The sequence below is a fragment of the Neophocaena asiaeorientalis genome, unplaced genomic scaffold (genome assembly GCF_003031525.2).
Source record: "Neophocaena asiaeorientalis asiaeorientalis breed wild unplaced genomic scaffold, Neophocaena_asiaeorientalis_V1.1 scaffold251, whole genome shotgun sequence".
Lineage (NCBI taxonomy): Eukaryota > Metazoa > Chordata > Mammalia > Artiodactyla > Phocoenidae > Neophocaena > Neophocaena asiaeorientalis.
The window spans coordinates 406,152-430,532 of NW_020173377.1; the positions used below are offsets into that span (position 1 = coordinate 406,152).

At 41.7% G+C, this 24,381-nt stretch overlaps 1 protein-coding gene across 1 annotated transcript in view; it reads left to right on the plus strand.

Moving 5' to 3' along the window:
• The window catches only part of RAD54L2 (RAD54 like 2), an 84,742-nt gene that overhangs the window by 238 nt on the left and 60,123 nt on the right, over positions 1-24,381 (plus strand). The window lies entirely within an intron of this gene.

The following is a 24,381-nucleotide window of genomic DNA, read 5'->3' on the forward strand; positions in this document are numbered from 1 at the left end:
GGGCGAGGTGGAGACGCGGCCCGGGCCCCTGGCGCTCAGCGGCCTGGGTCAGCAAGCGGGTCCCGGCCGCCCAGGCCTTGGGGCGCTGGATCCGACCTAGGGAACTCCAGTGGCCGGAGGCTTGGCGGGGGTCTTCGCCTCCACCCGGGGCCGTGTTGGCTTGGTATTTAGAATTTTTGTAGCCAAAAAAAAAAAGGCGAATCGAGATGCGTCTCTCCCTGCCCTCCTCCCCACCCCCTCCACGCCCCCAGGTCCGTGAACTTGGCAGACCGGGATCAGACTGGGGAGAAAGAGTATTGAGTATTTAGCTTCTCTGAGGTAATCGGTGATTAGTTCCTGGAAAGGCAGGAGCTCAGCTGGGCACAGGGGAGTTGAGCAAAGGGCTGGATTCTCCAGGGCCCAGCATTCTGGAGTTGAGTGGTTCTCAGGTAGGGAACTTGTCGCAAGAATGTCTCGGTGAGTAGTGTTGGCTACCTTGGAGTTAGGGTGAAGCCGGAGTTGTGAATTGGAGAGTATAGAGTAGGGTTGGTAGGCTGCTGAAGTTGGAGAATTAGCTTTTTGTGGGCCATGGTGGTAGCAGCCTGTGAGATGAACAAGAGGCCTTTGCAGAGTGGGCTTCCTGTTAGAGAATGACCTCTTACTGAGGGGGAGGGGTGACTCAGATCTTAGAATTCCTGTCCCTTGTTAGTGGATGTGGCTGACTGTGTTGGTGGCTGGGCACTGAGGTAGATGGTGCTGGAAGGAGCGTTTGGGGGCTGAATTGAGTTTGTTCCTGAGTAGAAGACAGTGTGGACCATTCCTTCTTACTCCAAGTCAGAATGGTAGCTGTCATGGACAGTGTTTTAAGTAAAGAATTTCTTTGTGGTATTTGGATCCAAAGCTTTCCTCTGTTCATTTATTTTCTCCTTTGTTTTTGAATTGTGACTCATACTTTCTTTTCAGCACTATGGCTGTTGTTTATTTATGATGATAGACAAACTTAGACAGTATAATATATATAAATTCTAGGGATTTTTCAGTCCAATTCTAAATCTAAATTAAGAGCCTCTTTTCACTTATTTATGTGTCATTGTTTAATGTATGCAACTCTAGAGAGGGATGTGAAAACTCTAACAGTTCATGTTGTTAAAAGTTCTTTATATCCCTAAACTTCATTTTCTCCTACTACCGTGAAGTCATTACGTTAAATCTGTTAAATCTTAGTGACCGTCATTTTAACTCTCCCAGGACATTATCTTCACTAGAAGTGTTGTCTGTCTGGTCTGTACACTGTGTCTCATCTGTATCATTGAAAGGCAATGTGCAAATTCCAAATAGCTGAGGCCTGCATCTGTGCACCAGAGCTCTCTCTATGTAGTATTCAGGCAAAAGTTGGTGTGTTGTCTATAGATGAGATATCAAATCTCATATGAAAAAAAAGTATCAGAATCATTGCACTTTCAGAGTTTGTTTAGAGTGTTAGGAGTTGTATTGCCTCATTGGAGTATATTAGAGTATAAATTTTCAGGTGAGATGTGAGGTAATTCTGACTATTTGTAGTTGTACTGATGGTTCTGGGGATTATTTTTCCCCTTAATCTTTAAAAAATCATATATTTCCCTTGCACTGTATTATTTCTGTCTGTCTCTTTCTCTTAAGTTTTCTATCTTAAATAACTCATTCTTTCATAAACCAATATCTATTGAATTATGCCAGGCACTGTGTTGGGCACCTCTACAATGGTGATGTTTTTCATGTTTTAATAGTAATAGTTCATATTTCAGAAGGGGCTATAGGTCTATGAAGGAAGAAGTGATTCAGGCATATCAAGCTTTTAATCAGTAAAACCACTGAATAAAGTTTTTAAAAAGTATTGATTTTGACTAGTGACAATTGATTATCCTCATATATTTCCATGGGAAAAGTTCACAGTGGTATGGGGTTGTTTTTGCTTTGTTTTATTTACATACACCTGTTAACTTTAAGTATGCCTGTAGACAAACCACAAGGTAAACATTTTGTTGCTGTGTGTGTCTTGATGAGCTATGATTTACAAATACTGTATATGTGCTTAGGTTCCCCAGGAAGCCATCACACTTTCCTTCCCACTGTGGTTTTGGGAGCATGAAGGCGTTGCTTACTCCCTTTGTCTGGTTCACTGTATGTAGGCTGGGAGTGTCTGCTGATGTCTTGGAGTGCTGTCTCCTAGAACAGGAGGAATAAGATTGAGGTAAGGCTCAGCCTGTTTGAAATTCCTTGCCTCTTAATTATTACTGCATAAATTATATTTGAATGCTTTTTTGCTTTAACTGTTAATCTCCATTCCTATCTAGTTAAATGAAATTCTGTCCTTTGCTCTCTTCTCTATCTCTCTGTATGTATTTTGCCCAAAAATAAATGAAGAGGTTTAAAATCAAGACACTTAGATAATAAATAAATTCTTTGAAGTCTCTTTCATTTTTCCATCTGGAATATTCACTTGATCAAATAAAATGAAAACTGCTTTATTTTGTTGCTTTGAAGGCAAACTGACTGCTGAAAAATGTTTTGACTACCTCTTAGTCAGATGGATAACCTCAGAAACTCTTGGAAAGAAGGCTTAGAGTGTTTGATTTCTTTGGAAAGATTCTGAGGTGTCTAGTACAATGGAAAGAGTATGATCTTTGGGGTCATCCCATCTCTACCTCTTGCTTGCTTTTTGACCTGCGTAAGCTGTTAACCTTTCTGAGCCTTGTTTTTTAATTTAATTTAATTTTTTTCAGTCTGTGAAATGGGGTTAAAATAACCTCTGCAGGTTGTAGTGAGGACTGGAGATGAGGGCCTGGTGCTTAATGGGTGGTCAGTGCTTGCTGTTAGTAGTAGGTTGTATATATCATTATGTGGGAGTTACTGTTCTGAGTAGTATTAGTAATAGGCGTGTGGCTGGGTGCCATGCATGGGTGAGAGGTTCAGTTTCCTTGTCTGGTGAGGAAGGCAGCCTTCTGTCTACACCTGTTGGCACCCTGGACAGGTGAGAAAATTGTTGAGGTAGTCTTTATCCAGTGCTGGTGGCCAGGAGTCAACACTATAAAGTCCAAGGTCATTCCTGGCACTGGTAGGTTTTTTCCTGGCAGTTTCTATGGAGAAGCCAGGAGGTAACTGTTTGGCATGTCCTTGTTTTGGGAACAGTGGGCATCCCCAGTGACAGAGTGCTGGAGTATGCCAGGCAGCATATTCTGTGTGGCCCCTGATCAGAATATTTCTCTAGCTTTCTTCTGTTGGCATCATATACCTGACTTTGGTCTTTTTGCCTGGAAGGCTCCAGATGCTGGAGAGATTTGTCGTCTTTCTCTAATTTGGGCTAGTTTGATAGAATCTAGCACTCTGTTCAGAAATGTTTTTGATGAACAGAAGGTTCACAGGCTTTGTTATAGAATTGTTCAGTTTTATTTTTTCCCTGTGAGAGGGGGAAAAAAAAAGTAGAGAGAAAAATAAGTATGAGCCAGACAGAAATGATTCAAAATAACTGGCCCTAAATCTCTTCCAGTCTTCCTTAGTCAAATTCCCCCTCCATTTGGGGTGGTCTTTAATTTCAGTTAAAAGTAAATAATACTCCCCTGGCCTCAAAATACACGAACATCTAGATCCTGATATATCTCTACTTCAACATCTCACAAAGACCTTTATGACCTGGCCTCTTTGGTATCTTCCTTTCTAGTCCTCTTCTGCCACAATTCCTCTGTCACTTTATTTTTTTATTATTATTTTTTTGTGTGTGTGCGGTACGCGGGCCTCTCACTGTTGTGACCTCTCCCGTTGTGGAGTACAGGCTCCGGACGCGCAGGCTCAGTGGCCATGGCTTACAGGCCCAGCTGCTCCATGGCATGTGGGATCTTCCCGGACCGGGGCACGAACCCGTGTCCCCTGCATCGGCAGGTGGACTCTCAACCACTGTGCCACCAGGGAAGCCCTCCTCTGTCACTTTAGGCTCCAGTTATAGTGAGCTCCTTGAATGTCCCAGCATTCTCAGGCTATTTCTCCTACTAATTTTCCTCCCGTTCTAGTGCTTGTTTGACTCTTAGGCTTGAATTTACTAGGAATTCAGGCACCATCACTTAAAACTCTTCCTTGATTCTTCCCAGACTAGGCTGAATGCCTTTCCTTTGTTTGGCACTGCAATCTGTGAAAGCTTCTTTCATTATCACTGTACTCTTAACTTTGGGTATTTTTGTGTGTTTTCTGTGCCTATGTTGTGACCTACGTGAGGGCAGGACCTCGTCTTGTTTAACTCTATATCCCAGTATCTAAACATTTCTGATACAGAAGTAGCTACTCAATAAATGTTTAGTGAAGAAATGAATGACCTCTGCATGTAAAATATCATGAAATCATTCCTTGTGGAGCTGGTGATGTGATCAGAGTTCTGATTTCATGGGTGCCTCAGATCCTGGCTGAAGCAGTGCTTCTGCCTTTGTATTTCCAGGTTGCTAAAAGCAATACATAGTTTTGCTGTGAAAATGTGTTGCTTATTCCATATGTTTATGGTTTTGATGCTGGGGAGCTATTATTTGCTCTCTTTGGGTCTTGGCAAAAGTTTCCCTTGGAAGAGAATGTGACAGTTCTTTATGGGTATTATCTAGATCTTCCACTGGCCATTTACTGCTCTGAGCAATTTGTCCTCGTGTGAAGAACAGTGACTAGTCAGTTTGGGCTACAAGGTCTGTAGACAGCTACTTCCAGCCTGGGTGTAGGTAATGGATTTAACACTAGGATATTGTGACTTTTGTGTGCTGATGGACTTTTTGAAGATCCAGCTGAGGTCAATGTGGCCATATTCAGGATATAAGATCATTTGCCCAAACTTTATTTAGGAATTTGAACTCAGTGATTATGAAATTATCTGTATTAGTCCTTTGTTCAGCCTAATACTGTACTAACACTGAAATTGATATATTAGTTCTTTGTTAGGAAGCTCTGTGTTCTGAGTTATTAACCTAGAAGTAATGGAATTGTGCCAATTCACTTAGTCACCCTCTTGGTTCTTCTTAGTGGTAAAATAACTTGAGAATATACTACCTAAATTACTTTGAATTAATTTTCATGGTTGATCAGACCACATAGGAATCCCACTGTCCAGGTGTAAGAAACTCTATTGAAGCCTACCTAATGCGGTTATTCTTTCATGTAGGTGACAAACATAACAGACTGAAGAAAAGGAAAGCATGAAAAGTAACTGTAGTTAAAGATAAAAATTGACATGAGATAAAAAGGAAAACTGAGACAAAGCATAAGGCACTTTAAATGTGGCAAGCAACTGTTAAATTGAAGAAATTTGTGAGCAGTGTTGAAATCTTGTGAAGAAAATTGTTATATAGGTTAAAAGCAATAAAAACATGGACAATTTCAGCCAGCATAGGCTCATTGAAGGTGCTAGCACCCATTTATGGTTTTATAGCACCATTGATGAAAGTGATATATAGGTAGAATTGAAAAATGTTTGCTTTACTATGATAAGTATACGTATACCTTTCATATGTATGATATTATTGTTTTATAAAACACTTTGATGTACATTTTACTTTACTACATCCTCCCAGCAACACTGTTAGGCAGATATCCCCATTTTATAGATGAAGAAGCAAACACAAAGAGGTGAAGTGGCTTGCTTTCAAGTTCACAAAGACAATAAGAAAAAAAGGTGGGACTTGATGCCAGGTTTTCTAAGTTTAGGGCCTTTTTTAGCATCCTTATGAGATATTGTTAGGGCTTCAGTTTGGGGGTGACAGTCACTCCTTATTCCAGGCTTCTGGCCAGTAGAGGATACACACAAAGAAGGTAGTGCCACACAGGGAGTAGAGCTTCTGCTCTATTAACAGCAGCCTAGTAACTCTGCAAGAGCTAGGTGTGGGGGGAACCTAGATGGAGCCTCCACCTTCCTCACAGATCCCTTACGGGTTATGAGAAACACCCAAAACCAGGTGGAGAGTTTTTGCCCTTGAAGCCCAGTGACACAAATTGGGATCTTCCTCCTAATGTGATGATGTTTAGAAATTGGAAGAAAAATGGAAATTTGGGAAAGAATCCTTTAAGTGTGATTCTAGATTGAGCTTAAGCTCTTTGTTCTCATTGTGCCATCCACTCTCACTGTCTTCCCCCACCCTATCTCTCTACCTTTCTCTTCTCTACTATTTCACCCACCTCCCACCTTAGTTTGGATGCTGGTTTGCCATGGTCCACAGTTACGTTGCTGCCCTCCCCAGGTCTGAGAACCTGCTTGAACCTTTGCACTCTGCCAGTTGCCAACCCTGAATTCTCTCCCCTGGCTTCTTTCGCTGCCCCTAGGCTGCCCAGTGTTTCTGGGGAGTCAGGAAAATGGGCTGCTTTGGTTGTCAGCAGTTCCCACTGCCTCACTTCAGTTGAGCTGTCTCTGCCCCTCCGGGTGCTCTTGTGCTGCATTCTCAGGGTCCCAGTTCCCACAGCAGCTGCTTGCACGTTTTGCAAGGCTGTTTTTCCCTCAGGCCCTAGACCTGCTCTCTGTCTGCCTCATTCTTGACCTGTGACTTCACTTTAGGGCTTGTGCTCACTAATTTTTTCCTCTTTCCTTTCTATTATGGCACTTTCATTACTCTTGCTTTTGGAAATTCCTTGACTTTTTTCCTGATTATGCAAGTAATATATGAGCACAGTAAAATTCAGGCATTTTTATTTTTTTTTAATTTTATTTATTTTTTTAAAGTTTTTTCAGTTTACCCTTCCCCCTCCCCGGAGGCATTTTTAAATAAGGAAAGGAACCCATAATCCCATGTCTCAATGTTAACCACTATCATGAATTTGGTTTATATATATCCACACTTTTTTCCACTGTGTATGCTGACATGGATGTATTTGTGCTTCTGTATGTGTGTGAGATAAAGTAATTCCTTTTTACAGAAATGGAATAACAGTATATCTACTTTTCTATAATTTGCTTCTGTCTTCATTTAATGCCTTTATTTTGGGCATTTTCCCATGTTTCGGACACACATCTATCTTTTAATAGTTACGTAGTTAATTTCTATCAATTTTCCTAGTCCCCTGGTGATAGCCATTTGTTTCTTTTTCTCTGCAGTTACAAGCATCCTTGTAAATATATCTTCGTATCTTCTGTACTCCGTATGCTTCTTAGGATAAATTCCTACAAGTGGAGTTTCTGTGTCAAAAGTTATGCATGTTTAAAATTTTACTAGATATTATCACATAACTTTTTTTTTTTTTTTTTTGCGGTATGTGGGCTTCTCACTGTTGTGGCCTCTCCTGTTGCGGAGCACAGGCTCCAGGCGCGCAGGCCATGGCTCACAGGCCCAGCCGCTCTGCGGCATGTGGGATATTCCTGGACCAGCCCGTGTCCCCTGCATCGGCAGGCGGACTCTCAACCACCGCGCCACCAGGGAAGCCCTGTCACAAAACTTTTGAAAGATTATATCAATTTATATTTCTCCTCTAACACTGAACATTGTCAATAAATTTAATCTTTGACAATTAAAACCTAGATAACTTTTATTTACATTTCCTTAAATGTAAGTGATGAGCATCTTTTCATGTTTTTGTTTCATATATAGATTGATCAATTAATTAATTGATTACTCAGTTATCTTCTTTCTAGCATCTTCCTATTCTCCCTCCCTCCCCTTTTTGTTTTTTACCTACATACAAGGTAGAACCATAGTAACTTGACCTCTCATGCCATCCTAGCCCTCTCCTTCCTGTCCCTTTTATCTAAAATGCAGTTTTACTGCCATTTCCTCACTACTTGCTTTATCTATATCTCTTAATCCTTTGTGGTCTGGCTTCTGGTCCTGTTTTTCTCCTGAATACTATCTCTGAGTGAATTCCTTGTTGCCCAGACAAAAATGTTTTTCTTGATGTTTGTTCTCCCTTGTTTTGACTAATTCCCCATTCCCTACCATCTTTGTAGGGAGGGAAGCTGCATATGAGTGGACTTTTTATTATGGAAAATTTCAAACATACAACAGCAGGGAGTATAGTATAATGAACCCCATGGACCCATCACTCAATTTCAATAGTGACCAATATTTCCCCAATTTTTTCTTTCAATTGTTCTTCCCACCTTTTTTTGCTGTTATTGGCATATTTTAAAGCTAAATCTCAGACTTTGTCACTGAGTGTGTGTCTCTAACTACTAAGAGTATTTTTTTTCTTAAACACCATTACCTTGCCATTTTCTACCCTGATAAAAATTAACGTTTCCTTAATAGTGAGGACTTGATATTTAATCCTGTCTCTGATACCTGCTGTTTAACTTGGGCAATTTTTAAACTTGTTTTCTCATCTTGAAATGCAGTGAGATAATGATGATAATGCTGCCTAATAGGGTGGTTGTGAAGTTACCTCATTTATTCCCATATGAAGTGCTTAGCACTGTGCTTTACCTACGTGGGAGCTCAAACATTTTTTGCATTTACTCTGTCTTCATCTATCCATTCATTCAGCAGATATTTATGGAACGCATATCTGTCAGCTGAAGAGGAGACACTGACCTTGGCTTCTAAGATTCTGCACTATCCTGATTCTCTGCCTGCCTCTCAGATGTTTAAAAACCCCTTCCTTTTTCCTCCTGGATGTGGATATAACCCAGGTGTGTTGTTTTTCCTTTTCTATTCCCTCTGTAGTCTGACCCTCAGAAATCTAGCTCTTTCACTCCCACCACTTCAGGCTATCCAAGTGACTCAATTCTATAACCCTGGTTTCTTTACCAAGCAACAAACCCACATTTCATCCTGGCTTTTAGACATGTCTTTCTGGTCATGGGAATGAGTGTAAAGTGCCCTGAACTGAGTCTGCCCACCAGGGCTTCACTCAATCTTGCCACTAACTCCATGGCTTGGGCAGTTCAGTCACCTCTCTTGATCTTGGTGTCCTCAGTCAGAAGGATGGTAGGGCTGGATTAGAGTCTGAAGTCCTGTGCAGCTTTAAAATCCTCTCAGCTGTGAGAAGGTGGTTTCAGAAACGTCTTGCTCAGCATATGTGGGACCACATGCATCATTCTACTCCCCAAACAAGTTTCTGGCCTTTCCCATCTGGCCTCTCTCAGGATATCCAGGCTTCATCCTATGGCTTTTCCCCTTCATTTGTCTTCAACATAGGGCCAGTTATCTTGTGGCTAGTTCTTCAGTTAATCCTGACTCCTAGCTCTTCCAGAAACATACATTTAGCACTTTTCAGCTTTGTGTCTGTATTCACATTGTTTTCTTTGGCTGTCCTATTCACATTGTTTCTCCTGAACCTGTGTTCTTGCCGATTGAATTTCTGACCATCTTTCTAGACTAAGTTCAGGTGACAGCTTCATCCACATTGGAAGTGAGTCCTCCCTCTTCTGACTCTCATGACTGGCAGTGCATCAGTAACATTTCACAGTATGCCTGGTGCTTCAGCTATTTGTGTGTGTTAAGCTTTTCTTCCCTCCTAGTGTAATCTTCTTGAGGATAGGTACCACGTTTACACTGCGTGTAATTTTGCATCCTACAGCGTCCAGCACAATTCTTTGTACTAAGAGTTTGCAATAAATACTGATTGAATAAGTGACTGAGCTAAAGTAGACTTTGCTTCAAGTTAAGAACACTTAAGGAAATGCTTTTATTTTATTTATTTTTTTATTTTTTTGCGGTACGTGGGCCTCTCACTGTTGTGGCCTCTCCCGTTGCGGAGCACAGGCTCCAGATGCGCAGGCCCAGCGGCCATGGCTCACGGGTCTAGCCGCTCCTCAGCATGTGAGATCTTCCTGGACCAGGGCACGAACCCGTGTCCCCTGCATCGGCAGGCGGACTCTCAACCACTGCACCCCAGGGAAGCCCTTTATTTATTTTTTAATAAATCTATTTATTTATTTATTTTTGGCTGCATTGGGTCTTCGTTGCTGCACGCAGGCTTTCTCTAGTTGCGGTGAATGGGGGCTACTCTTTGCAGTGCGTGGGCTTCTCGTTGCAGTGGCTTCTTTTGTTGCGGAGCACGGGCTCTAGGCGCGTGGGCTTCAGTAGTTGAGGCACGCAGGCTCTAGAGCGCAGACTAAGCAGTTGTGGCGCAAGGGCTTAGTTGCTCCACGGCATGTGGGATCTTCCCGGACCAGGGCTCGAACCCATGTCCCCTGCATTGGCAGGTGGATTTTTAACCACTGCGCCACCAGGGAAGCCCAAGGAAATGTTTTTAAACCTAAAAGGCCGAGCTTGTGAAATGGTACTAATTCAGGTACTAATTCCTTGAACTCAAAATTCAAAGAATCCTCTGCTTTCCTGTCCTATCTCAGAGTTGAGAAGATTTTCCAACTCTTTGGGTAATACAGTTTAGCTTCTCCAAAGCATAGCTGGTCATACTACATACTGTCATCATGGAGTAGCTAAAGGTAATCACCAACATTAATTGAAAGCTAACTTACTGTGTGCTAGGCAATATGCTAATTATTTTTTTCACTTAATTAAAAAAGAAATCTTACATATGTACTGTTATTCTTCTCATTTTATAAATAAAGAAATCTAGGTTTAGAGAAATTAAGTAACTTCTTTAGTATTCCTTAGATACAAAGTGGCAGTGCTGGGACTCTGACCCAGGCCATCTCGTCCCAGAGCCTTTATTCTTCACTGGTGTGCTGCTTTCCTGTCCAAAGCATGTTTACTACCAGTTGGCTCTTTTATGTTTATTTTCTAGCACTTATCAAATACCTTGCGTGGATTTTTTCATTTCTCCCCACCAAACCAGCTATCCCTCTACTGTTCTTTCTGATTTTGGTGAAGGGTATGACAGACTTCAAGCCTCAGATTCATATATAATTTTTCCTTTTCCTTCCTGTGACTTTTCCTTGTTAATGCCTTACCCCTTCTCCACTCTTTCTGGTTTCTTTCCTCTTAACCCAGGGCCTCCAGGTATAGTCCTGGATTATGATGGTTGATTTTCCTTCCTTCCTTCTCACATTTTTGTAGTCCTTCTGAAAGGGTTGTCTATCACCCATTTCTCTCCAGTTAAAAATCCTTCTGCTGTTCCTGTAGCTGGGGTTCCTAAAGCCAGTTTTCAAATAGTGCTCCACATAGTTACCAGTGTTCTTTTTTTTTAATTTATTTATTTGGTTGCATCAGGTCTTAGTTGAGGCAGGGGGGGGGTTCCTTAGTTGTGGCATGCATGTGGGGATCTAGTTCCCTGACCAGGGATTGAACCCGGGCCCCCTGCATTAGAAGTGTGGAATCTTAACCACTGCGCCACTAGGGAAGTCCCACTGCTGTTCTTTTTAAATTGGGAATTCAGATGATGCCACTTCCCTGCTTGAGATCCTTTAGTGGCTCCCACTGGGGGCACATGGACTGTGGGAAGGATTGCATGGAGACAGATACTGAGGCCACTTCTGAGCTCAGCAGAGAAGGGCTCGATGGCATAATAGTTATGTCTGCCAGAGGTGCAGACAGGAGAGTGGTGCCAAGTGCCACATATTTGCCAATTTTTATATAGGACGAAGTTCAGACTCCTAAACAAAGTCCTCCGGAGACTGCTGGATCAAGATCTGGCCTGTCTACTTCTCACAGTTTCCCCATTTACTCCCCCAGCCTCTATTCCTATGGAACTGTACTTTTGCATATGTCATTACCTCTCTGAATGACTTCATCAGTCTCTTCTTTTTTTTTTTTCTTTTTGAATTTTATACAGCAGGTTCTTATTAGTTATACATTTTATACGTATTAGTGTATACATGTCAATCCCAATCTCCCAATTCATCACACCACTGCCCCACCCCACCCCCACCACTTTCCCCCCTTGGTGTCCATACGTTTGTTCTCTACATCTGTGTCTCTATTTCCATCAGTCTCTTTTTAAGGAAAGAAGACATTGTCCTTTGACGTTCAGATCTGATGCCTCCTCTGGGAAGTCTTCACCAGCCTTTCCAGGCAAAATTATTTCCTTCTCTGTCCTGTAGAACCTTTTCCTTCCTCCCTCCCTCCCTTTGAAATATAATTCACATACCATAAATTTCCACCATTTTAAAGTGTTTTAATTCAGTGATTTTTAGTATATTCACAAGGTTATGCAACCATCACCACTATATAATTACAGAACATTTCCTTTCTTTTTTTTGTTTTTTGATTAATTATTTTATTTATTTATTTTTGGCTGCGTTGGGTCTTCGTTGCTGTGCGGGCTCTCTCTAGTTGCGGCAAGCGGGGGTTACTGTTCGTTGTGTTGTGCGGGCTTCTCATTGTGGTGGCTTCTCTTGTTGTGAGCATGCGCTCTAGGCGCACAGGCTTCAGTAGTTGTGGCACGTGGACTCTAGGGCGCAGGCTCAGAAGCTGTCACCCATGGGCTTAGTTGTTCCTTGGCATGTGGGATCTTCCCAGGCCGGGGTTCGAACACGTGGCCCCTGCGTTGGCAGGCGGATTCTTAATCATTGTGCCTCCAGGCAAGTCCCAAAACATTTCTTTTATGCAAAAAGAAACTTGTACTCATTAAGCGGCCACTCCCTAATTCTTCCTTCCCCCTACCCACAGGTAACCACTAATCTACTTTCTGTTTCAATGGTTTTGCCTATTCTGGGCATTTCAGATAAATGGAATCATATAGTATGTGGCCTTCTGTGACTGGTTTGTTTCACTTAGCGTAATGTTTTCAAAGTTTGCCCATGCTGTAGCATGCGTTAGTACTTCCTTCCCTTTTATTGCTCGATAATATTCCACTCTATGGATATGCTACATTCTGTTTATCTAGTCATCAACTTTAGTCATATGTTATACTTACCAGATTGCTCATCTTATGTGTTTATGTATCTGTGTCAGTTGACTGGATGATTCCTGGAGGGCTCCAATCATCACTCTGTGACCAGGGTTCTCTCATCTCTGTATCTTTAGTACCTACCAGTAGTGGTCAATACTAGGTGCTTAATCCGTACTTATTTATTTTATTTTTTAATAAATTTATTGATTTTTGGCTGCATTGGGTTTTTGTTGCCGTGAGCGGCTTTCTCTACTTGTGGCACGTGGGCTTCTCATTGCATAGATTCTCTTGTTGCGGAGCACAGGCTCTAGGCATGAGGGCAACAGTAGTTGTGGCATGCAGGCTCAGTAGTTGTGGCTCGTGGGCTCTAGAGCACAGGCTTAGTAGTTGTGGCACGTGGGCTTAGTTGCTCCATGGCATGTGGGATCTTCACGGACCAGGGCTCGAACCTGTGTCTCCTGCATTGGCAGGTGGATTCTTAACCACTCTGCCACCAGGGAAGTCCCAATCAGTACTTATTGATGAATCATTTTATCTCCCTTTCCAGAAAACCGGACACTTTCTGCTTTTTCAGTGCACCTCAGATCCAAGTCATGACTCCTGTGTGGAATGTCTTCTCCTCCCCCCCTCACTTGTCTAATTCTGCCTTGCTTCAGGGGTTGCCTCAAGGTTTGCCTCCTCCGGGCTTCTCATTGCGGTGGCTTCTCTTGTTGTGAGCACACGCTCTAGGCGCAGGCTTCAGTAGTTGTGGCGCGTGGGCTCTAGAGCGCAGGCTCAGTAGTTGTCACCTATGGGCTTAGTTGCTTTATTAAGTGCTTAATGCACTTAATAAAGTGCATTTATTAAGGCACTTAATAAATGTAATCTTACCTATGTCCTTAAGTAGATTGACACTAAGCCTAACAACACTAAGATTCCCTTTTTTCACTCCCAATAAAAAGGTGCTTTAATTTTTTAATGGAATTATAGCTAACATTTTACCTTGCTTAAATTGCAGAAGGAAGAAAAAGAGAGAGTAAGAAATAATGATTGATTGATTGATTTTAATATTTATTTATTTATTTATTTGGCTGCACCGGGTTGTTTTTGCGGCATGCGGGATCTTCATTGCTGCTTGCGGGATCTTTAGTTGTGGCATGTGGGATCTAGTTCCCTGACCAGGGATCGAACCTGGGCCCCTGCATTGGGAGTGCAGAGTCTTAACCACTGAACCACTGGGGAAGTCCCCAGAAATAATGATTTAAGTAGTGGGGTAATTTATACTCACCATTTTACTCCGTGAGTACCCAAAGGCAGTGGATGCAGTCAGTGTTGTTAGTTAATAAGATTGACAAAACTTATAAATGTAAAGAATTCTTGACCATTGGCAGAACAGAAATTGTTTAGGTGGTGTGGTGATGAGTTGGTAAGTATTCAACAGTGAGGGGATGGGGAGGAAGAATTGAGGGCCAATGAAGAATTGCTGAACTGGTCCAAGCAGCAAGATACGCGAGAGGTTTAATTTCTGAATATTATACCCTTTTGGAAATATTTTTGGTATATATATCTACAGGAATACATACATAAAACTATTCATACTGTATTTATATGTGGACAATAGAAAAGGCTTTTTGAGGGTGACTTTAACTATTGATGATCTTTTTTTTTTTTTTTTTTTTTTTTTTTTTTTTTTTGTGGTACGTGGGCCTCTCACTGTTGTAGCCTCTCCCGTTGCGGAGCACAGGCTCTGGACGTGCACGCTCAGTGGCCCTGGCTCACGGGCCCAGCCGCTCCGCAGCATGTGGGATCTTCCCAGACCAGGGCACAAACCCATGTTCCCTGCATCAGCAGGCGGACTCTCAACGACTGTGCCACCAGGGAAGCCCTGATGATCTTTTTTACGTGCTGCTTTAGGCCCTCATGTGAGCCCTGGCTAAGATGGGGTCCTTGTAATAGATACCCAGTGAACTTTTGTTGGCAGTGTGAGAGCTTGCCCTGTTGGTCACTGGATATGGCTATGGATAAAAGCAGTCACAGCCTGAAAAATATGATGCAGCTCAGGAGGGGGATGAGGTCAAACAGGATTTGTTCACTGATGGTTTGACTTTGTGGAGAGAGAATACATGTATAAAGATACTGATTTTACAGTTATAAAGTCCTATCTATTACTGTAAAACAAAAGAATAAAGAAGAAAGTAATAAGTTTTTTGGTAAAACTATCACTCAGATAAAAATGGTTAACCTTTTGGTGCATTTCTTTCTTGTCTTTTTTTTCCCCTATGCATATATAAATACTTGCACATGTGTAATTCTATTTTTAAAATTGGGATCTAAATATTTATAAGTTTTTTGCACTTTTTATACAACATTATATTGTAAAAATGGTCTTGAAAATCTTCCCCTGAATTGCTCTACTGTATCTATTTTATGTTCTCAGAAAGACTTTTCCTCTAATAGGTCAGAAACCTCTTTGGCAGAGCCATCTGTTTCATATATTAATAGATTTTTTCATGAACCTCACCAGGTCTGTCTTGCAAGCTCTGGTTAGGGCAAATTAGAATTCACTGATTGACCCAATCGGTGCTCTCAGTACAGATTCCTCTATCAGAGACTTGTGACCTGGTCTCATCTGTCAGCTGGGCCCTGTTAGACTTGCCCTTCATCTACTGACTCTGCAGTCGATATTTCAGATTAAACGTTTAAAAAAAAAAAAAACATTTTAGTTGTTTAGAGGACGGCTTGTGGTTTTTTTGTTGTTGTTTGTTTTGTTTTTAATCAAAACCATGTGCTCTGGCAGCATCTTAAAGAACAATTCCATGTCAAGGGCATTTTGGCAAGTTTTTCTCCTTTGAAGATTCATTTCTGTTAATATTTCATAAGTGAAAGAGGGAAGTAATACCTTGTGACATGTATAATCAGTACATTCCTTATAAGAAATCAAATGTGTGAAACAATAGCATCAATAAATTAGCCTGTTGAAGTGGAAACTCTTTTTCACATTTACTGTGTTTGAATTTTGTCTCCATTGATATTCTTCCTTCCCCAGGTTATATCTCTCCAGCTGCCTAACCTCTCATAAGGAATCTTGAATCTTAAGCTGAATAGAGCATTTAGTTCATACTGCTTACATAAATCTTACCTTTGGCATAGCAGGGAGAATATCTACGTTCCAGATACTTTTCATTTAGTAACTTTGGTGTCTTACACTTGGTAACTTTTGCCTCACCTGACTGCTTCAGAACTGGTACATTCTAAAGCCTTCCTTGGTTCCCTTCTTGAGCTATGGGTTGGCCTTTTGGTGTGGGTTATTCCGGCTCTCTCCATGTCTTTACTTCCCTACTATTTTATCCACTCATTGTTTGTAGACTTGGTTTATCCAGTTTTGTCTGGGAGGAATGCCTGTTTTCTGGGCTTGGGGCCAATTTTTACTTAACTTTTGGGTAAAACTACAGTATCCCAGCTGCTATTTCCAGAGATGAGCTCTCTGAAACCAGTTTTATTTGTTTAGAAACCAGATAGCACATATTATGGTGGAAGATGTTACACACATTTTAGAAATAAAAATAGGCTCTCCCTAAATGGGACATTGGTTGCCTGTATGATAACCAACACATGGATGTGTATTGTACAATTTCAGCTACCAGGACTTCCAGGTGGGCTGGAGCTGTGATAAGGCTATAGTGTTTTCATGAGAGACACTGTAAAATAAGCTTCACATCTACATAGGATTTGTTTGTACTGTGTTAAGTTATTGAGTCCTTATTATGTTACTGTTTTATATGCTGCATGAATACTTGCAGCACCTGAAGTATAGGTGTCATTACCCCAAATGAGGAAAAGGTAAATTTGCTCTGGTTAAATGGCACCATTAACTAGGGTCTCTCTTGACATCTAAGAGTTCCCACTCCATGATATACTTGTTGCCTCTTCAGCAGTGCTGATAGTAAAAGCTGGGCTATATTGTAGCATCTGGCCTCCAGTCTGGGTTGGTGTCTGAGGAGGAAGTGACAGCAGCACCATAGGCCCTGGTTAGGGAAACCTGGAAGAGAAGTCTTATGTGTCTTTTTCACCTGAAGAATAGTAACCCACTAGCCCTGTTTATTTTACCTCCTAAATAGTTCTCAAATCTGGCCTTTCCTCTGGCTTTTTTACTGGCTATTTCCTGTCTTCTCTTATTCCATCTTACAATTTCCTCCAGCAAATATTTCTTCCAGACCATGTTTTGGATACTTACAATGTGCTAAATACTGAGCTGTGTAATTTCACAGTACAATTTACATTTATATTATATTCTTTCACCACCTCATTCTCTTAATAATCCTTGAAGGTAAGGGGTACCTCCACTTTACAGGTGAGGAATCTGTGGCCCAGAGAGACTGACTTGCCTAAGGTCACACTGAAAAAATGAGTTGGGATTTCAGTTTGAAACTGCATATACCTATGCTTTTATATTCTATAACATTCTATGGTGCAGAGTGATCTTTATAAAAGACAGGGCTCGGGCTTCCCTGGTGGTACAGTGGTTGAGAGTCTGCCTGCCGATGCAGGGGACATGGGTTCGTGCCCTGGTCCAGGAAGATCCCACATGCCGCGGAGCGGCTAGGCCTGTGAGCCACAGCCTCTGAGCCTGCGTGTCCGGAGCCTGTGCTCCGCAAGGGGAGAGGCCACGACAGTGAGAGGCCCGCGTACCGCAAAAAAAAAAAAGACAGAGCTTATCATGTTATTTTGATCTTCCTTGTAGGATAATATCCAATCTCCTTAACATATACAGGGTGCTCCGTGATCTTTGCCTTGTTGCTTTTCCAGGTTCATTTTCTACTCTTCCCCCATACTCCCTACTTTACGCTCTAGTAACACAACCTTCTTGGATTTGTTTAATTTCACATTCTGCTCTTTCTTGTCTCTCAATTATTGTTCATAGAGTTCCCTATCTTTGAACTCTTCCCTCCTCTTCTCTATTCATCTCCATTATCTCATCCCCTCTATCCCCTACCCAGCTCCCCACCCCCCCACCCACCGTGCCATTACCTAACTCTGTCCAACTCTTTCTTCAAAACTCGCTTTGGGCCTCATTCCTCTTAATGCTTGATCTGACCTGACCTGTGTTTGCTCTTTATCTTTGTGTCCCCAGTAGATGGTAGTTGTTTAAAACGTTTTTGTTAAGCTGAGCAGAAGTTTGGGAGGTATCACTCTCTAGAAAGAGACATTCTAGAGACCACCGAACTTTCTTCATGGTGAGCTGTTTTGTCAATTTTAATAACTTAGAGTAGGTAATGGTCAATTTCTGACATGAGGGATGTAACCTGTTATTAAAAACGTTTTTCTGATTTTAGTACTTGAATGTATTAGAACTATCTTTGTGGAACCATCTTTTTTCTCCCTTTCTTAAAAAAAAAAAATTTATTTATTTAGGCTGTGCCGGGTCTTAGTTGTGGCACACGGGATCTTCGTTGCAGCATGTAGCATCTTTTAGTTGCAGCACGCAGGATCTTTTCAATTGTAGCATGCAGGCTCCTAATTGCAGTACTCATGCAGGATCTAGTCCCCTGACCAGGGATCGAACCTAGGCCCCCTGCATTGGGAGCGCAGAGTCTTACCCACTGGACCACCAGGGAAGTCCTCTTTCTCCTGTTTTAAATTGGACTTCTATTGCTGTTCACTATTCTTTGTTGGCTAGTACCCTGGCTAGGAGGCTGAATCCTTAGGTAATGGATTTGGTTTCATATGGTGTATGTGCTTTCCAACTATTGGTTCTCAGTCATCATCTCTTCTGTTCTTTCTCTGAAGCTTTATAGAACAGCCTCATTCAAGATCTCAGAGCCTCTTTATGTGAGGGTACAGAGAATATGCATTTTAGTAAAAGAACTTCTTGATTTCTAAGTCATGGTTTTTACACATCACCACTCCCCTGCCCCCTTGTGTTTATCACCAGAGTCAGCAGTTTGAATGTAGAATACCATGACATTTGCTTCGTCACTTCACTGAGAAGCGTTTATTCCTTTTAAACTCTTTTCTGTGTGTAAGCATTCAGTAGTATCTTTAGTGAGTTTTAACTGATTGTTAAGTCTGCACATAATGAAAGTATTGACTTTCCCTGACATTGGAAAAGGCCCAGATATGGGAGGATTAGTTATTAGGTGGCAGAGTATCAGCTTGTCCTCTACAGATCATGATCCCTTTTTCTTTGCTGAAGTTCTGTTCACATAAATCTTTAGACATGCTATGGTTATTTTCAAATCTTCCGTAAAAATCAGTTACTTCCTGTTGTTTAGAGTCAGCTCAGAGGGAGACAACTTTTGGAAAGCAAAATTAAATAATTGATTCAGTTACTGATGGGCTTTTCAGAGTTTGTCCACTGGCTATAGCATCTTTATCCCAGTGTTAATGCGTTATATAGGTACAAGCCTTCTGAAGTAGTTGAAACTGCTACCAGGACCCGGTAAGAACTCAGGTTCTCACCACAGGTCAAGAGTATCTTCCCCAAAGCAGTGAAGCAATTTGTCTGTCTGCGTTACACAGGAAAACAACAAATGCCCACTGTGGTGTGGGCCCCAGTTAACAGAAAGCAGTAGATTTGGGGTCCTCCTTTATATGTAACTGAAGATATTGATTTGTTGTCTAGGATGCCTAACCAAATATAGAGTAAGGACTTAGAAATAGAGGGATTACCTCAGAAGTATAAGTGGGGCTCTTGGTGTCTGCCCTTTCCTTTAATCCTCTAAAAAAGAGGCTAATTAATTTTATTAGGATTCAGTAAATCATAGATATATATGGCTTCTTGGGTAAACCAGATATAGCCTGTTGAGGAAACTAGGCCAGGTGTGATGTTATAATAGGGAGAAAAAAGAATTTAAAGGGTACAGTCACAGCTTTGTGGGAGCATGTAGTATATGTTATTTGTATGTTTATAATAGGATGCTATTAAGAAACACATGAGGATCATGTGTTTGATTCCTTTTTACAAATCTAAATGAGGGAAGCTTTTTTTTTTAATATTTATTTATTTGGCTGCACCGGATCTTCGTTGTTGGCGTGCAGGATCTTTAGTTGTGGCATGAGGGATCTTTTTAGTTGACGTGTGCAGGATCTAGTTCCCTGACCCGGGATGAAACCCGGGACCCCTGCATTGGGAGTGTGGAGTCTTAACCACAGGACCACCAGGGAAGTCCAGCGGGAAGCTTTATTTCTTCCCATTTTGTTGATGATAATGGAGGGTGTGGGACACCTGAAGGCAGTGTCTAGAGATGAGAACAAAGAGGACTTTTCAGTCCTGTACAGCACAGTCTGATTGCCAGTTTCAGATGCTTTGGGACGCCTACATAAGTTGCCAGGATTGAGCTTCATGAACATGTATAAAGATTGAGCCTCCTCAGTCTCAGATTCTTTTCTGTTGAGATTCAGACCTTTTGTCTATAGGGTTGCTTAACACCAGTGCCCGTGGGCCCCCCGTCTCTTGTTTTTAAGGAAAGGAGGCTTTTTTTTTTTTTTTTTGTTGCTGTAGCATGTGAAATCTTCCCGGACCAGGACTCAAACCCGTGTTCCCTGCATTGGCAGGTGGATTCTTAACCACTGTGCCACCAGGGAAGTCCCAAAGAAAGGAGGCTTTGAGGCAGCAGTACCATCAGTTTCCTGCAGCTGACTGGCCTTTCCCAGGAATAGTCCCCTTGTTGAGCACAGGCTACCGAGCAGAGAATAACCTTATGTCCTTCTGTTGCATTCCTGCAAGGATGTTCTCCCTTCACAGTATAGGTAGATTTTTAGGAATCTGACCCTCTTGGCTCTTGCTTTTGTATGATTAGTCCCTCCTCTGTTTATACTTTTGAATTGTGAGCTCATCTTCAGTAAGGCTTTATCTTGGTGGTCCAGGTTGAGGTATATGCAAGAGATGTTTTACATTTATTTCTAGGCAACTAGGATGTATCACTTGCTTGGGGTCTCGGTTAGTTTTGGTTAATTTCTTGAACCACCTAGGTAAGTATGTATTTCAACCTCAAATTGGTTTGAGGGCAGACTTCTGGTTACAGACTCCCATTGGATGGATACCTTTTTTCTCCCCTCTGACCTAGATTGACACAAGATTTTATGTTGTCTTCTGTGTTGGTGGTTAGATTTTTTCTAGACCACTCTTTCATAAGAGTATAACTCTTCAACGTCCTGGCCTTATGTAGAGGTCGCAGTCCCTTCTTTTTGCTTCTTTGAGCCCAGGGTATTATCTCTTTATGCCCCTGTCCCCCATCCCATCCCCTGCAAGGCTGGCACCCTCCTCTTCTCCTAGGACTGCTGTAGTGTCAGCAGTATTTGTTTGTGTTTTCAGTTTGCCTTTCATCATTGCTCCTTGGGGATTTCTCTTACTATTTTTTGTGAAAGCAGTTGTGCATTTAGAATGGATACTTATATAATTTTATCCATACTTCTAGGTGTTTTTGCAGTGGGAGAATTTGCGGGGTCTCCCCCATTGCCAAGGGGCCAAGCAGGACACTCTTATCCAACTTGTTAGATGTACTTTGTTCATTGTGGTGCTGTCTTGTTGGTTTCCACCAGATAGTTTCTAGAGCTGTTGATCTGAAATCTTAACTCTGGTGCTGTCCTGCCTTCATGACTCTGGTATACCCAGTATTCAAGTACTCACTCTCAGTTGATAATTTCTTTTGCAGATAATTTTATAGGCTTTTGCTACAAAAGTGGAATCAGTGGGGAAGCTATAAGTGGTGCACTTAATCTTGGTTTGTGTTCATTCTGAAATTTGAAATGGAGTGCATTTCATAGTTCTTGATCAAGATAACAGCAGTGCTAACAGCATTTGTAAAATTGCATGGGTTGTGTCTACCTAGAGGGGTGGGATAGGGAGGGTGGGAGGGAGACGCAAGAGGGAAGAGATATGGGGATATATGTATATGTATAGCTGATTCACTTTGCTATAAAGCAGAAACTAGCACACCATTGTAAAGCAATTATACTCCAATAAGGATGTTAAAAAAAAAACTGCATGGGTTCTTTCCATCCTTCTATGTGAGTGGCAGTTTTTAGAAGCCTGTCCAAGTTCGGAATGTATAATTATTTTTAAAATTTCAGTATTTTATTTATTATAAAGAGTAAAATACAGCTTGTATAATACTAATATCAAGTCAAAAATCTTAAGTAGAGGCCTGCCTACTATATCTTATCTACACTGGTGCAAAAATAATGTATGAACTTCATTAAGAGCAGAACTATCTTAAAACAGAGACTTTTGAATGTGAAGAGGCCCACCTGTCAGAATTGTTTGTTATGGAAGGCAATACTTTTGTTTTTAGTTAATGGGAGAGATGATAAGGAGAGTCTGGAAATAGCTGTGTTGTGGGGGTGTTCAGTAGTTTATCTATTAGCATGGCTGAGTGGCATCCTCTAGCCCTGGGTTTATAACACTCTGCAGATGCCACCATTGACTTAGCTGGGCCTTTTGTTCAGCCTTACTCTTATATAACAATGAGTTGCACTCCTTATTCTTGTATGCTGTGGTGAGCAGGAGGGAGGATTAGCTCCTCGTCCTGTCATTTTTCTATTACTCACTCTCCTCTTTTGGGGGCATTTTTATTTTGGCTGCAGTGCTGGGGCAATGTCCACTTGAGAATAGGTCACAAGAATATTTAATGACTACTTGTTGACTGAATGACTAGAAGATTGGAACTTTATTAGCCCTCTTTCCCAAATGCAGGCCTGGAATGTCTGTCCTTGAGATTTGGCAGTTGTCTCTAGGTGTTCCACTTTTATTCTTCACTCTCAGTCAACTAGATGGTTCTTGGATGGTGGTTGCCAGCTGTTTTAGGTTGGCATAGTGAGTGCTGATGAGGCAAAGGTTTGGGGTTTAATTCCAGGGTACAGCCTCACCCTGGTTAAAGAGAAACCATGCTGCCCCAGACTATACTGTTAACTGCACTAGGGTGAATGAGTATCCTTGGGCACCAAGGGACCATGTAAGAGAGTATAGATGTGTTTAAGGCATAAGTTGATGTAGGGGAGAAAAATGCATCATAAATTTCCTAGTGGGACAATAATGTCATTTTTCATTTTTGTATTAGGGATATAATTTTAAATTATGATTCAATTTGATTTGGCATTTGGTATTTATTCAAATGCTACCGACATCTTTGGTGTCCAAAAATGACTTTTGTTGTTTCTGTTTTGGAGACTTATGGCTTCTTGCTCTACATCTGAGTTTTCTTTCTTGAGGCATATATTTATATCACCCCCACAGTGCCTGGCACAGTGTCTTTATCACAGAAGGTACCTAAGCTTGGCCTGAATAAAATGCTAGCCCTTCTGCCTTTCCCTTTGACCATTCTTTCTCCAAATAACTTTCTTTTTTTATAATTAATTAATTTTTACTTTTGGCTGCGTTGGGTCTTCGTTGCTGTGCGTGGGCTTTCTCTAGTTGCGGTGAGCAGGGGCTACTCTTCATTGTGGTGCACAGGCTTCTCATTGTGGTGGCTTCTCTTGTTGCAGAGCACGGGCTCTAGGGCCTGTGGGCTTCAGTAGTTGTGGCACACGGGCTCAGTAGTTGTGACTCTTGGGCTCTAGAGCGCACGCTTAATAGTTGTGGCACATGGGCCTAGTTGCTCCGTGGCATGTGGGATCTTCCCAGACCAGGGCTTGAACCTGTGTCTCCCGCATTGGCAGGCAGATTCTTAACCACTGCACCACCAGGGAAGCCCATCTCCAAATAACTTTCAGCCACTTTTTTCTTTAAAATATTTCCTCAGGGGCTTCCCTGGTGGCACAGTGGTTGAGAGTCCGCCTGCCAATGCAGGGGACACGGGTTCGTGCCCCAGTCTGGGAAGATCCCATATGCCGTGGAGTGGCTGGGCTCGTGAGCCATGGCCGCTGAGCCTGCGCGTCCAGAGCCTGTGCTCCGCAGCGGGAGAGGCCACAACAGTGAGAGGCCCACGCACTGCAAAAAAAATAAATAAATAAAATAAAATATTTCCTCAAGCTTTTATTTCATCTCAGCCTTTGCCCTTCATCCCCACTATCATGACAATATCTCCTGGCCATAAAACCCCTGTGTGAATTATTTTGGTCTCTTCATTATATCACCTCATTTGGTATATTGAAGTTTGGCTTTGTCTCTGTGGAATAGCATCTTTATCTGAAGAGTGATGGGATGTACCTGACTGGGTATGCACACACACACAGGTCATCTTCCAGTCTTTGACAGATGGCCCTTTTTCCCAAAGGTTAGCATCCGTTATTTTCTGGTTATAGAAATGAGGTTTTCCTGCCGATCCTCTTCTTACTTGCAAAATCTATAGCCTGAGTTTTGTCCAAACTCCATATGCTTTTTCCCCAGAGACATTATAGGAGTATTAATTTGAAAGAAGAAGCCTTTTTTCTACTTTATTTGCTTTAGGTCAGGTGCACACTTTCTTTCCCACTTATCTTTGCTAATATTCAGATGTCTCTGGTTTCTTCAGTTTTTATGTGCAGTGATAGACTAGAGAGAGACTTACAGTGCAACTTTTAAGTTAACTCTGATTGGTTCAGCAGTATGAATCTTAAACTACATATTTTTACAATGTTGGAGAGAGAGAGAGAGGGAGTGTGTGTGTGTGTGTGTGTGTAAGAGCCTAAGAATTGGGCACAGGTTGAATAACCTTGGCCATAAAGTAACAGTGAAACACATAATCTAGATTGCTTACATAAGTTTCCTTGGAAGACTGTTCT